Source organism: Pristis pectinata, chromosome 37 (genome assembly GCF_009764475.1).
Source record: "Pristis pectinata isolate sPriPec2 chromosome 37, sPriPec2.1.pri, whole genome shotgun sequence".
In the NCBI taxonomy this organism is placed as follows: Eukaryota; Metazoa; Chordata; class Chondrichthyes; order Rhinopristiformes; family Pristidae; genus Pristis; species Pristis pectinata.
The window spans coordinates 9568851-9583491 of record NC_067440.1 but is presented as its reverse complement, the minus strand read 5'-3'; positions in this window follow the sequence as shown (position 1 = coordinate 9583491).

The following is a 14641-nucleotide window of genomic DNA, read 5'->3' as shown; positions in this document are numbered from 1 at the left end:
CAGAATAAGCGGTTGGCCATCAGATCGGAAGGAAAGAGGGGCTCGGATGTAATGAGGAGAAGCTGGAGGGGTGGGATCATACTTCTCAGGGCTGAGGGGGTAGAAAGGACATGTGTCGGAGGTGATCAAAATAGTCAGCGCCCTGAGAGGCGATGGAGAGAAACCGTTCCCATTGGTGGAAGCCATGCACCACCAATGACAGGGGGACAGAGAGAGAGAGAGAGACAGAGAGAGAGTGAGTGAGCGAGAGAGAGTGAGAGAGAGTGAGAGAGAGAGTGTGAGAGACAGAGAGAGAGAGACAGTGAGTGAGAGAAAGACAGAGACAGAGACGGACAGAGAGAGAGTGACAGAGAGAGTGGGAGAGAGCGAGAGAGAGAGAGCGAGAGAGAGAGACAGAGAGAGCATGCAAACATCCCCACGGACTCCGCACCAAACATCAAACATTCATTCGCTGCCTCGGGAAAGCAGGCCCACGTAATCAAAGACCCCACCCACCCCGGACATTCTCTCTTCTCCCCCCCCCCCCACCCCCCACCATCGGGCAGAAGATACAAAAGCTGAAAAACACATAACACCAGGCTCAAGGACAGCTTCTACCCCGTTGTAAGAAGACTCTTGAATGGACCTCTAGTACAATAAAGATGAACTCTTGATCTCACAATCTACCTCGTAGTGGCCCTTGCGCCTTATTGTCTGCCTGCACTGCACTTTCTCTGTAACTGTTACACTATATTCTGCATCCTGCGATTGCCTTTCCCTTTGTACTACCTCGATATACTGATGTTTGGAATGATCTGTCTGGCTGGCAGGCAAGTCAAAGTGTTTCACTGTATCTCGGTACGTAATAAACCAATGACCAATTGCCAATTAATCCTAGGACTGTCCCATTTTATTCCCCCCGATTCACAACAACCCCAGCCCCTCTACCCCTCCGGGCTAGGCCATTCGCCGACACAGTACAGGGAACTTACGGGGACCAATTCACTTACCGACCCACACGTCTTTGTGAGCACCCAGGGGACATCCGCGCCATCGCAGGAAGGAACGTGCAACCTCCATACAGACAGCACCAGCGGCCAGGAGTGCAGTCAGGTCGGTGGAGCTGTGAGGCAGTCACTCCCTGATAGCTGCAACACCGTGATGCCCAATTGGCGCCCAACGTGGGGTTCGAACTCACCTCCCTGAGTACTTAGAGCCTCGGGCTAACCGAATCAACTAATTGGACGGAAGAGAACGTGAAGGGAAAAAGAATTTTCAAAGCAACAGACGTTGGGGTCGAGGTGGGCTGCATTATTCTTGCAGAAACCCAGCACAGATTCACAGTGCGGAATGGGCTCTTCCTGTGCCATGGCCATTCTGTTTCTTTCTCTGCCTGCTGACTATATGATGCAATCACTGCAACACCCTTCACCAGTTCAATCATCACTCAGGACGGTCTCTCCGTTCATTAACAAGAACCCATTTGTATGACACATCTGACCTAAGTTCATTGGCTTCAAAATGGAACCAATGCACCTAGTGTGATCATTAACTGACAAGTCCTCTCAAGGTGCATAAGAAGAAATTTGATGCACCGTCTGTCTCATCTCGACTGAAGAGCTGCACAAAAATGACAAGAGCACGGATCTTGATACTGGGCGCGCTGGTACTTGCTCAGACCAGACTTGCCCAAGGGGAAGTAAACCTGTTTGGTCAGTATATCTCTCAGTCTATAGAGAAACATGGTTAGGAAGTTTGCAGGTAACACTGAAATAGGTGGCGGTGAAGATGGTTGTCAGGATTTACAGAGGGATCTTGATCAGCTGGGGAAGTGGGCCAAGGAATGGCAAATGGGGTTTAATTCAGATTGTGAGGTGTTACAATTTGGGAAGACAAATGAGGGTAGGACTTTCACAGTGAACAGAAGGGCCCTGCGGAGTGTTGTGGAACAGAGGGACTGAGGAGTACAGGTACATGGTTCTCTGAAAGTGGCACACAAGGTGGAGAAGAAGGTTTGCGGCACGCTGGTCTTCATCAGTCAGGGCAATGAGTATAGGAATTCGGACATTATTTTGCAGTTGTACAAGTTGGTGAGGCTACGTTGGAATATTGTGTTCAGTTTTGGTCGGCCTGCTATAGGAAAGATGCCATTAAGCTGGGAAAAGTGCAGAGGAGATTTACAAGGATGTTGCTGGGACTCGGGGGACTGAGTTATGGAGAGAGGTTGAGCAGGTTGGGACTTTATTCATTGGAGTGTAGGAGAATGAGGTGATCTTATAGAGGTGTATAAAATTATGAGGGGCACAGATAGGGTGAAGGTACGCAGTCTTTTTTCCTAGGAATGGGGAATCAAGAACTAGGGGGCATGGGTGTAAGGTGAGAGGGGAGAGATTTAACAGGAACCAGGGGGACAACTTTTTCACCCAGAGGGTGGTCAGTACATGGAATGAGCTGCCAGAGGAAGTGGCTGAGACAGGTACATTAACAACATTTAAAAGGCACTCGGACAGATACATGGATAGGAAAGGTTTAGAGGGATATGGGCCAAATGCGGGACTAGCTTAGATGGGAGTCTTATTCGGCATGGACCAGTTGGGCCGAAGGGCCTGTTTCCGTGCTGTATGACTCTGTGGCAGCGATTAATTACCAGAGACCTCTTCTGTAGGTGGAGAGTGTGGGCCGCTAGGATTCGGATTGAGACGGGGAGAGGATTAGGATCGTTGGGAGTTCCCCACCCTAGCGGCCTGTTTTGGCCTAGTCATTGAGTTTATTCAAGGCTGGAATCAGTAGATTTTGGTCACGAAGTGAATAAAGGGACATGGGGAGTTGGATGGAGAGGGGAGACGAGTAAGAGAATTGGACATGGTGTTACTGATTGTCAAATAGGCAGGACGGACTGGGTGGCCTCTTCTCGCTTCTGCTGTCTTGCGTTGGTGGTTTTCTCAGTCTTCACCCGGCGAACTGAATGCTCGTATTTCAGATTCAATTTTCGGATGTTCCCGCGTCGGAGGGACCTGTCAGGTGGTCTACTGCCGAGCTGGTGAGAGGCTGATCCCCGGCAAATGTATCTTCACCTACCACTGTTGCGTGAAGCCATAGCAGCAGGGAAGGAAGCTAAGAGGCGTCTCCATGCGCCCAGAGGAGCGACCTTTAATTCAGGCTCCGTCTGCTTGTCCAGGCACCCGTGACTCCGCATGAATCATGTGAATAAAAGGTGTTGCATCACCCACTGTCTCACTGAACATGTCTTGTTTCTCAGTGGAGTTGGTGTGCCTGATTTTTTCACAGTGGTGGCTGAGGAGGAGCGGTTGGGGAAATGGCCTGGAGGAGCGGGCATCAGGCCTTGGGATGGCAATGGGAGGGGACCTCCTCAGTGTAACTCAGGGCTGTGGGACAGATCGCTGTCGGGGAACCACAAGAAAGCTGACTCCCCTGGAAAAATACAAGGAGCCGGGGGGGGGGGGGGGGGGGGGGTGGTGGGAGGCGTGGGGGAGGTAGGCAATGCTGGGGTGTAGGAAACGAAGCAATTGGGAACAGACAGCCTGGAGACGAGGGCATTTGGGTTAGTCGGAGTACAGAGAGGTTTCAGGAAGCCAGTGGATGGCTTATCTTTGAATGGTTTTCTGTACAACGTCGTTTATAGTAATGGTATAAATGCTGTGAAAATTAACTTTCTGCAGCATTACAAACATAAGAACATAATATTAAATTAACATAAATTATAATAAATTGACATAAATTATAATAAATCAACGTAAACAATGCATAGATTAACATAAATTATACGTCGTCAATTCTGCCTGTGATTCTGAAACCAACACATCTACTACACTGAGTAGTGGTCATGGTCTCTGTTAGGTCGAGGTTTGTGTTGCTCAGCCAGTGAGATACAGCACTCAGGGTAGGCCCAGGACTGGAAGAGAGAGTCCCTGTGAAGGGACTTCTGACCTTGCTGGGTTTGAACAATCGTAACTGAAGGAATCGGTTGGCATCTCATCCACCTGCTCTTCTGCATCAGTGGACTCCAGAGGTTCATATCGGTTCAAAACAGACCTGGGACTGTCTGTTTGAGAGGTGGAATCCATGTACTACCCGACACTGACTGAGGACCAAGCAATGGGATAAAAATATTCCTCAGAGTGCTTAGAGAGACTTTCTCTGGAACAGTTAGTGCTGTCTTATCTTCACCTCCCATGGATGATGCAGCGACTGTTACATTCTGCTGGATCTGTGCCAATGACACTAAATATTGGTATTGATTTATTAATTGGTATTGGTTTATTAATTGTCACATGTACTGAGATACTGTGCAAAGCGTTTGCACTGCATTGCATCCATACAGTACGTGCCATAAATAAGTACATCGAGGTAGTCAAAAGAAAAACAGAATGCAGAATACAGTGCTGCAGTTCCAGAGAAAGTGCAGTGTAGGTAGACAGTAAAGTGCAAGGGTCATGACAAGGTAGACTGGGAGATCAAGAACATAGAACATGGAACAGTACAGCACAGGAACAGGCCCTTCTGCCCATGATGTTGTGCCGAACTGATTAAACTATTAATGAAACACCTAACTAATCCCTTCGGCCTATGCAATGTCATTATCCCTCCATTCTCTGCACATTCATGAGCCTCTTAAATGACTCTATCATACTTGCCTCCACCACCATAACTGGCAGCCTGTTCCAGGCACCCACCACTCTGTGTGAAAAAAACTTGCCTCTCACATGAAACACATGCCCTCTGGTATTAGACACTTCAACCATGGGAAAAGATACTGACTGTCTACTCTATCTATGCCTCTCATAATCTTATAAACCTCTATCAGGTCTCCCCTCAGCCTCCACTGCTCCAGAGAAAACAACCCAAGTTTGTCCAACCTCTTCTAATAGCACATGCCCTCTAATCCAGGCAGCATCCTGGCAAACCTCTTCTACACCCTCTCCAAAGCCTCTAAATCCTTCCTATAATGGGGTGACCAGAACTGAATGCAATACTCCAGGTGCAAACTAACTAGAGTTTTATAAAGCTGCAACATAGCTCAGTGCCTTGACTAATAAAGGCAAGCATGCCGTACGCCTTCTTTACCGCCCTATCAACTTGTGCAGCCACTTTCAGGGAGCTATGGACCTGGAGCCCCTAGATTCCTCTGTACATCAACACTGTTAAGGGTCTTGACATTAACAGTGAACTGTCCCTTCGCATTTGATCGCCCAAAGTGCAACACCTCACATTTGGCCGGATTAAACTCCATCTGCCATTTCTCCGCCTGCAAGATCTGCAAGAGTTCAAGAGTTCATCTTTAGCATATAGAACATAGAACATAGAAAACCTACAGCACAATTCAGGCCCTTTGGCCCACGAAACTGTGCTGAACATGTCCCTACCTTGGAGATTACTAGGCTTACCCATAGCCTTCCATTTTTCTAAGCTCCATCTACCTATCCAAAAGTCTCTTAAAAGACCCTATCGTATCCGCCTCCACCACCGTTGCCGGCAGCCCATTCCACACACTCACCACTCTCTGAGTAAAAAACTTACCCCTGACATCTCTATACCTACTCCCCAGCACCTTAAACCTGTGTCCTCTTGTGGCAACCATTTCAGCCCTGGGAAAAAGCCTCTGACTATCCACACGATCAATGCCTCCCATCATCTTATACACCTCTATCAGGTCACCTCTCACCCTCCATCGCTCCAAGGAGAAAAGGCTGAGTTCACTCAACCTGTTTTCTTAAGGCATGCTCCCCAATCCAGGCAGCATCCTTGTAAATCTCCTCTGCACCCTTTCTATGGCTTCCAATTCCTTCCTGTAGTGAGGCGACCAGAACTGAGCACAGTACTCCAAGTGGGGTCTGACCAGGGTCCTATATAGCTGCAACATTACCTCTCGGCTCCTAAATTCAATTCCACGATTGATGAAGGACAATACACCGTATGCCTTCTTAACCACAGAGTCAACCTGTGCAGCTGTTTTGAGCGTCCTATGGACTCGGACCCCAAGATCCCTCTGATCCTCCACACTGCCAAGAGTCTTACCATTAATACTATATTCTGCCATCATATTTGACCTACCAAAATGAACCACTCCACACTTATCTGCGTTGAACTCCATCTGCCACTGTGTATGAGAATAGAATTTGAAAGGAAGCCAGAAGAGATTTTCCAGCATGTGAATAGTAAGGGGAAGATGGTAGTAATGTGGGAAAGTGATAAACATATATATTAAGGGCAAGAATACTTAAGGGGTGCTTTGTAATAGTCTTTACCAAGCAAGATATTCAATATAAGTGGAGTAATAAACTGCTGGAGGAACTCAGCAGGTCGAGCAGCATCCTCGGAGGCAGACGGCTGGTTTCGAGAAGAGACCCTGCATCAGGGCTGAGAGTGTCACAGGAAGATAGCCAGTGTATCGAGGTGAGAAGGAGGGGTGGTCCGGGGGCTGGTGGGTGATAGGTGGAAACATGGGCAGATAGAGCTAGGTTGGGGTGGGGGGGGGGGGACGTAAAGGCAGAAGGTCAGAAGGTGATACCTGGATCTGCCAGTCACCTGGATCAACCTATTGCTTGCCAGCTCTTGTCCCACCCCTCCCCCTTAGCTCTTTACACTGGTGGTCTCCCCCCTACTCTTTCAACCCGACACATCGACTATCCATTTCCCTCCACTGCTGTCTGACCTGCTGAGTTGCCCCAACAGCTTGATTTTTGCAATTGATTCCAAAAACACTGCTTCCACCGCCCTTTGAGGAAGTTGGTTCCAAAGGCTCAAGACCTTCACGTCCCTGCTTTAAATGGGCAACACCATATTCATTAAACAGCGACCCCCCTCCCCAGTTCTAGATTGTCCCACAAGAGGGAAACATCCTCTCTACAGCCACTGGGTCAACACCCCTCAGGATCTTACATGTTGCATCAAAACCCATCTCACCCTTCTGATGATTTAAGATTTGAAGATTTCTTTATTAGTCACCTGTGCATTGAAACACACAGTGAAATGCATCTTTTGCGTAGAGTGTTCTGGGGGGGCCAGCCCGCAAGTGTCGCCACGCTTCCGGCGCCAACATAGCACGCCCACAACTTCCTAACCTGTACGTCTTTGGAATGTGGGAGGAAACCGGAGCACCCGGAGGAAACCCACGCAGACACGGGGAGAACGTACAAACTCCTTACAGACAGCGGCGGGAATTGAACCCGGGTCGCTGGTGCTGCAAAGCATTACGCTAACCGCTACACTACCGTGTCTGCCTGATACTTCCGGTAACCCCTCCCCTCTTCCCCACCCCCTTCCCTTTGTTTTCCCTCATTCCTGTGGCCCCCTCACTCCTCCCCCCCTCTCATGACCTGCCCATCCATTCCCCTCCTCCATCCTTCATTCTGTGGTCCCCTGCCCTCTCCTACCGGATTCCTTCTCCTTCAGCCCTTGGCCTCTTCTACCTGTCATCTCTCAGCTTCTTACAACTCCCCTCTCCCCCACCCACCTACCTTCCCCCTCTCACCTGGACTCACCTACTACCTGCCACCCTGTGCTCCTCCCCCTCTCCTTATTCTGCCCTCGTCCTTTCCAGTCCTGATGAAGGGTCTCAACCTGAAACGTCGACTGTTTATTTCCCTCCATGGACGCTGCCCGACCTGCTGAGTCCCTCCAGCACTTTAGGGACTTGAGCGGCAACTTTTTCACACAGAGGGTGATCCGTATATGGAACGAGCTGCCAGATGAAGTGGTAGAGGCGGGTACAATTACAACGTTTAAAAGACATTTGGACAGGTACACGGATAGGAAAGGGTTAGAAGGATATGGGCCAAATGAGACTAGCTTAGTGAGGCAACTTGGCCAGAATGGATGAGTTGGGCTGAAGGGCCTGTTTCTGTCCTGTATAGCTCTCTATGACATGGGCATAGTGTGTAAAATGGAGCTGAGTTGGAAGACAAGTCATGATCTTGCTGAATGGCAGAGTAGGGTCGAGGGACAAATCGGCAATCTGCTTCTTACAGGCAGGGTAGTGTAGCGGTTAACGTAACGCTTTACGGCGCCAGCGACCCAGGTTCAATTCCCGCCGCTGTCTGTAAGGAGCTTGTACGTTCTCCCTGCGTCTGCGTGGGTTTCCTCCGGGTGCTCCGGTTTCCTCCCACATTCCAAAGACATACGGGTTAGGGAGTTGCGGGCGTGCTATGTTGGCGCAGGAAGCGTGGCGACACTTGCGGGCTGCCCCCAGCACACTCGACGCAAAAGATGCATTTCACTGTGTGTTTTGACGTACATGGGACTAATGAAGATCTGATCTTATCTTCATACCTTCCCGTTCTTCTCTTTCATCGTTTGACTCCTTCTCCCTCCCCCCAATTCTCCCCTTTTACTCTACCGCTTTGTGTGTGTCTCTCTCTCTCGCTGCCCATCTCCTTTCTCTCTGGCAAAGGTGTTGCTCGCAGTTTGCAGGTCTGTTAAATATTGGCCTCTGAAACGGATCTGTCCTGAGACCAGTTGCCGTCCTGTCTGAGTGTCCACGTCTCACCAGATTAAACCATTAAACACTGCCTAAAATAGTGTGCAAGGTTTACACAGTGAACTATCAGAGAATCACCATGGACCAGTTATTGTCACCCAATAAAGCACTGAAATGGTTTGGTTTCAAAAAGCAAAAGTCTGCGGTTGCTGGAAATCTGAAATAAAAACAGAAATGCCAGGGATTTTCAACTGATCAGGTGGCATCTATGGATGAGATGTTATCACATGTTTCTTTCTCCACAGATGCTGCCTGACTGGCTGAGTATTTCCCACATTCACCTTTTATGTTTAACTTTGTGTTAAATATCTTATAACCCACAGGAGGACAGAGAGGGAAGTGGAAGAGAGTGACAATGAAAAGCAGGGGAAGAGAACAGAGTGGAGAGATAGAGTGTCATAGAGTCAGAGATTCATACAGCACGGAAACAGGTCCTTTGGCCCAACTCGTCCATGCCAACTGTGTTGTCCAGCGAGCTAGTCCCATCTGCCTGCGTTTGGCCCAGAGCCCTCTAAACCTCTCCTATCCATGGACTTAGCTCGATGGCTTTTACATGTTGCTAATGTGCCTGCCTCAACCAGCTCGTTCCAAATACGCACCACCCTTTGTGTGAAGAAGCTGCCCCTGATGTCCCTTTTAAATCTCTCGCCTCTGATCTTAAACCCATGCCCTCTTTAGCACGCCCTCATTGGGAAAAAGACTGTGTGCTTTCACCCTGTCTATGCCCCTCATGATCTTATACACCTCCATCAGGTCACCCCTCAATCTCCTATGCTCCAGGGAATAAAGTCCTCGTCTACACAACCTCTCCTTGTAACTCAGGCCCCCAAGTCCAGGCAACATCCTGGTAAATCTTTTCTGCACTCCTTCTAGTTTAATAACATCTTTCCTACAACAGGGTGACCAAAACTGTACAACAATACAGTATGTGGGCTGAGGATTGGCAAATGGCTTTCCATCCAGATAAATGTGCGGTATTGCATTTTGGGAGATCAAACCAGGGTAGCACTTCTATGGTAGGGCACTGAGGAGAGTTATGGAACGGAGAGACCTAGGAGTACAGGTACATGGTTCATTGAAGGCGGTGTCAAAGCGAGATAGGGCGGTGAAGAAGGCATTTGGCACACTGGCCATCAGTCAGGGCATTGAGTACAGGAGTTGGGAAGTTATGTTGCAGTTATATAAGATGTTGGTGAGGAGACAGCTGATCGGGTTCATAATTGGCTCAGTGGTAGGAAGCTGAGGGTGATGGTCGTGGGTTTGTTTGGCTCAGTGGTAGCCCACATACCCAGCTGATCAAGGTCCCCCTGTAATTTTTCATAACCTTCTACACTGTCTACAACACCACCTATTTTAGTATCATCCGCAAACTTACTAACCGTGCCTTGTACATTCACATCCAAATCGTTTATATAAATTACAAACAACAAAGGTCCCAGCGCCGACCACTGTGGCACCCCACCAGACATAGGCCCCCAATCCGAGAAACAAACCCACGACCATCACCCTCGGCTTCCTACCACTGAGCCAATTATGAATCCAATCAGCTGTCTCCTCCTCAATCCCATGCGATCTAACCTTCCAGACTAGCCTGCCATGAGGGATCTTGTTGAAGGCCTTGCTGAAGTCCATATAGACAACATCCACTGCCCTACCCTCTTGGTTACCTCCTCGAAGAACTCCAAGAGATTTGTCAGACGTGGCTTCCCACACACAAAGCTGTGCTGACTGTCCTGAATCAGACCCTTGTCTCCCCAACTATTGGCACATACTGTCCTTAGAATCCCCTCCAACAATTCACCCACCACCGATGTCAGACTCACAGGCCCGTAGTTTCCTGGCTTGCTTTCACTACCCTATTTAAATGGTACCACATTAGCTACTCTCCGGTCCTCCGGAACCTCACCTGATGAAACAAAAATCTCTGCAAGGGCCTCTACAATTTCCTCTCCAGCTTCCCTCAAGGTCCGAGAATGCACCAGGTCAGGCCCTGGGGATTTATCCATGTTAAGGCCTCCAATATCTCCCTCCCTGCTAATTCATCTGTGGTCCAAGGCAACACCCCTCATTTCCCCCATTTCCTGAGCTTCCATGATTTCCTCCACAGTAAAAACTGAAGAGAAATATTCATTAAAGATCTCACCCATTTCCTTAGTTCCACACACAGATGCCCATGCTGATCTTTAACGGGGACCTATTCTCTCCCTTGCCACCCTTTTATTCTTAATAAACCTATAGAATCTCTCGGGATTTTGCCTCACCTTGCCTGCCAGATCCTCCTAATATCCCCTTTTTGCCCTCCTCTCTTGTGCACTCCTACACTACTTGTTGTCATAAAGAGATTCACTAGTTCCCAACTGCTTATGCACAATGTACGCCTCCCTCTTTTTCTTAACAAGAGCCTCAATATCTCTCGTCAACCAGGGCTCCCGAAACCTGCCAGCCTTGCCCTTCACCCTAACAGGAATGTGCAGGCCCTGAGTTCTTGACATCGCACTTTTAAAGGCCTCCCACTTGGCAGACACTTCTTTCCCTGCAAACAATCTCGCCCAATCAACCTCTGCAGATCCCGCCTAACGGGTCCAAAATTGGCCTGCTACAGTTGAGGACCTTAAAGTGTGAACCCGTCGTATCCTTAGAACGTAGAATAGTCCAGCACGGGACAGGCCATTTGGCCCACAATGTTGTGCCGATCTTGATGCCGATTTATTCAAGATGTCCTCCTGTGTATCATCCATCTCCCTCCATTCCCTTCATGTTCAGGTGTCTATCTAAAAGCCTCTTAAACTCCACCAAACTGCCTGCTTCCACTACTGCCCCTGGTAACCCATTCCAGGCACCAACCCCTCTCTGCATAAAAAACACGCCCCTCACTCCTTCCCCATAACTATTTTAAAACTAATAGAATTATGGTCACCGGACACGAACTACTCGCCGACAGAAGAGTCCGCCCTTGCCCGACCTCATTCCCCAGGAGGACGTCCAGTGTTGCACCCGTTCTAGTAAATTGTATATCGATAAAGGAAGCTTTCTTGGACACATTTCACAAATTCCACTCCCTCCAAGCCTCTTACCCACTGGTTGGCCCAGTCAATATTAGGGAAGTTAAAATCTCCCACTAATTATGTTTACAACAGCTGCAATCTCTCTACATATCTGCTCTTCCAATTCCCACTATTGAGGGACCTACAATGCAATCCCATCAGAATGACCATCCCCTTCTTGTTTCTGAGTTCTACTCCTATGGCCTCACTGGATGGTCCCCCAAGACTACCCTCTCTAATGACCATTGTTATATTCTCTTTCATCAAGAAGGCGACTCCTCCTCCTCTCTTACCTGTAGCTCTGTCATACCTCTAGTGTCTGTCTCCTGGAACATTGAGCTGCCAGTCCTGCCCTTCTCTCAGCCATGTTTCTGTTATGGCTTTGATACCCCAGTTCCCAGAGCCAATCCACGCCCTGAGTTCATCCACTTTACCTGTCAAGCCTCTTGCATTGAAATAAATGCATTTTAAACCAATGATCTTTCCCTTTACTGTGCTCCAGTCTATCCCGATGACTGAATTTGCTCTCATTGGCTAGCATTATCAACTGATGTCTCATCAGCCACTCTGCTGCTCAAGGCCCCACCCCCCACCCCTCGCCACTCTAGTTTAAACCCTCCCGAGGAGTATTGGCAAATCTCCCAGCCAGGATATTGCCCCCTCCAGCTGAGGTGCAACCCATCCCTCTTGCACAGGTCACCCCTACCCCAGAGGTGTGACTAGAGGAGAGGAAGAAAGAGAGAGAGAGAGAAAGAAATGTGGCAGAGAGATGAAAGAGGGGACATTGATACAGTGATAATGCAAAATGCTGGATGTGTGAGTGAGAGAGAGAGAGAGAGAAATGGTGAACTCCCCGCTTGTGTACAGCGGTGGGACACCGTGCATAAAGTTGAACGTGCACGATGGTGGCAAATGGATTTCATTGTCACAAAGCCTCAACAAAGGGACTCAACAAAGAACTTTCCAAGTGTTGTCCTTGCCAGCGATACCACATTCTAGAAATGCGTTAAAAAGTTCATTTATGAACAGGAGGTAAAACTACAACAAATTTCACGACATATAAGTGAGGATAAACCCGATCCTGATTCGGAAGTCCCTCCCTTTGCACTATCAAACACTTCAAGTTCCAATGGATTGAAAGTACAGCCACTGCTTTAAGACAGGAGCATCGACAACCATTTTATGCAGAGCAAGCTCCCACAAACATCTCCGGGAGAAAGTCCATCTGTCGGTGAGGGGCATCAATTGGCCAGGTGCCGTCTTTTTTTCCTTTCAATAATAACCCTGGGATTATTTGCAGGCAGTCAGTTGGGCGACTCAGAGGAAGGTAACTGGCCTCGAAGCAGGATGGGGAACGAGACGTTTCTCTCTCTGTACCTGCAGAGAGTTGCTGTGCCCTGGAACATGCAGTATGATTGGGCCCGGGATGTGGGAATCTGATGAAAAAGTCCTCCAGACATCGGGAAGACAACAGGGAAGCAATGAGTCTAAGCAGAGCACATTCTGAAAGGGCTAACACAGACCTAATGGTATGAAGAGCCCAGCTTGAACGATGTGCTCAAACTAACAACAAGGATAAACACATTGGATAGAGAGACTGTGCTCTCAATGGGGGCAGGGTCAAGAACCAGAGGACCCGGTGATTTGCAAAGGAACTCAAGGCAGACTCATTTCTTGCAGAGAATGGTTGACATCTGGAGCGCGCTGACTGACAGGGTGCTGACGGCAGCTTCAGTCAGGGCTTTCAAAGCGGAATTCGGTGAGAACTTGAAAGGAAAATAAATCGCCAGGCTACAGAGAGGAAATGGGACTGGACTCTTGCTCCTGCAGAGAGCCAGTACGGATTGGGAAGGCTGAATGGCCTCCTTCTGTGCAGTTGTCACTTGGCACTGCTGCGACTTGTAGATTCTTCTCTGCTATGTGGGTCTTGGATTTAATCACAGCTAAGCATTCCTTTAAACCTTCATTAGTTCAATCATTAGTCAGGCTGGTCACTTCATTGATTAATAAGAAACATGCTGGTACAAAGGCCTGAGCTTTGAATTTTGATTCACCTGTTGATTTGGCCAGTGCCACCATGTGATCATGCAAAGTGCTCTCTCCGTCCATATAAGGGTCACCTGCCTCTCGCCCTGACCGAAGAGCTGGACAGAAGATGATGAGGACACTGCTCTTGATGCTGGGAGCCCCGGTGGTTCTGCAGCCCGCTCTTATCCACACGGGAGTGGAAGGATTAAGCGTGTTTGGTCAGTGGATCTCTCGGGAACTTCTCTGCAGAAATTTTAAAACTTTATTTATACAGCACGGTAACAGGCCCTTCCGGCCCAACGAGCCCGCCCCGCCCAATTACGCCCATATACTAACCTACTGACCCGTACATCTTTGGAATGTGGGAAGAAACCGGAGCACCCGGAGGAAACCCATGCAGACACACAGGGAGAACGTACAAACTCCTTACAGACAGCGGACAGAATTGAACCCCAATCACTGGCGCTGTAATAGCGTTATGCTAACCGCTACACTTCCGTGCCGCCCTAGTTTAGACAGTGTGGGGTGATTGACTGGGGGTGGGTGGGCAGGGGGAGTGGGGGTGGTCAGTGGTGGTGAAGAGACCATTTCCCCTTGTTAGAGAAGTCCAGGGCACTGGAGTCTCAGGGGAAGGGACAGTACTGGGAGGAGAGGGGAGAGGCTGTGAACCATTGGAATCCACCATCCAAGTGAGCTATAGGCGCTCCATCACTGAATACGCTGAAGGAAAAAGTATGGTGACCTGGTCTGCAAGTAAATGAAAGGATTTGGCTAGAATGTGAAATTGGGGGAGAGGACAAACCATCACGGTGCAATTGCATAGTGCATTATCGCAGTTGTACAAGTCATTGGTGAGGCCACACTTGGAGTATTGCGTACAGTTTCGGTCACCCTGTTAGACGCGGTTAAACTGGAAAGAGTGCAGAGAAGATTTTACCAGGATGTCACCAGGACTCGAGGGCCCAAGAGGTTGGACAGGCTGGGTCTTTATTCCTTGGAACGTAGGTGAATGAAGGACGACCTTATAGGAGTGTTTAAAATTATGAGGCATAGATAAGGTGGGTGGTAACAGTCCAAAACTAGGGGGCATAGG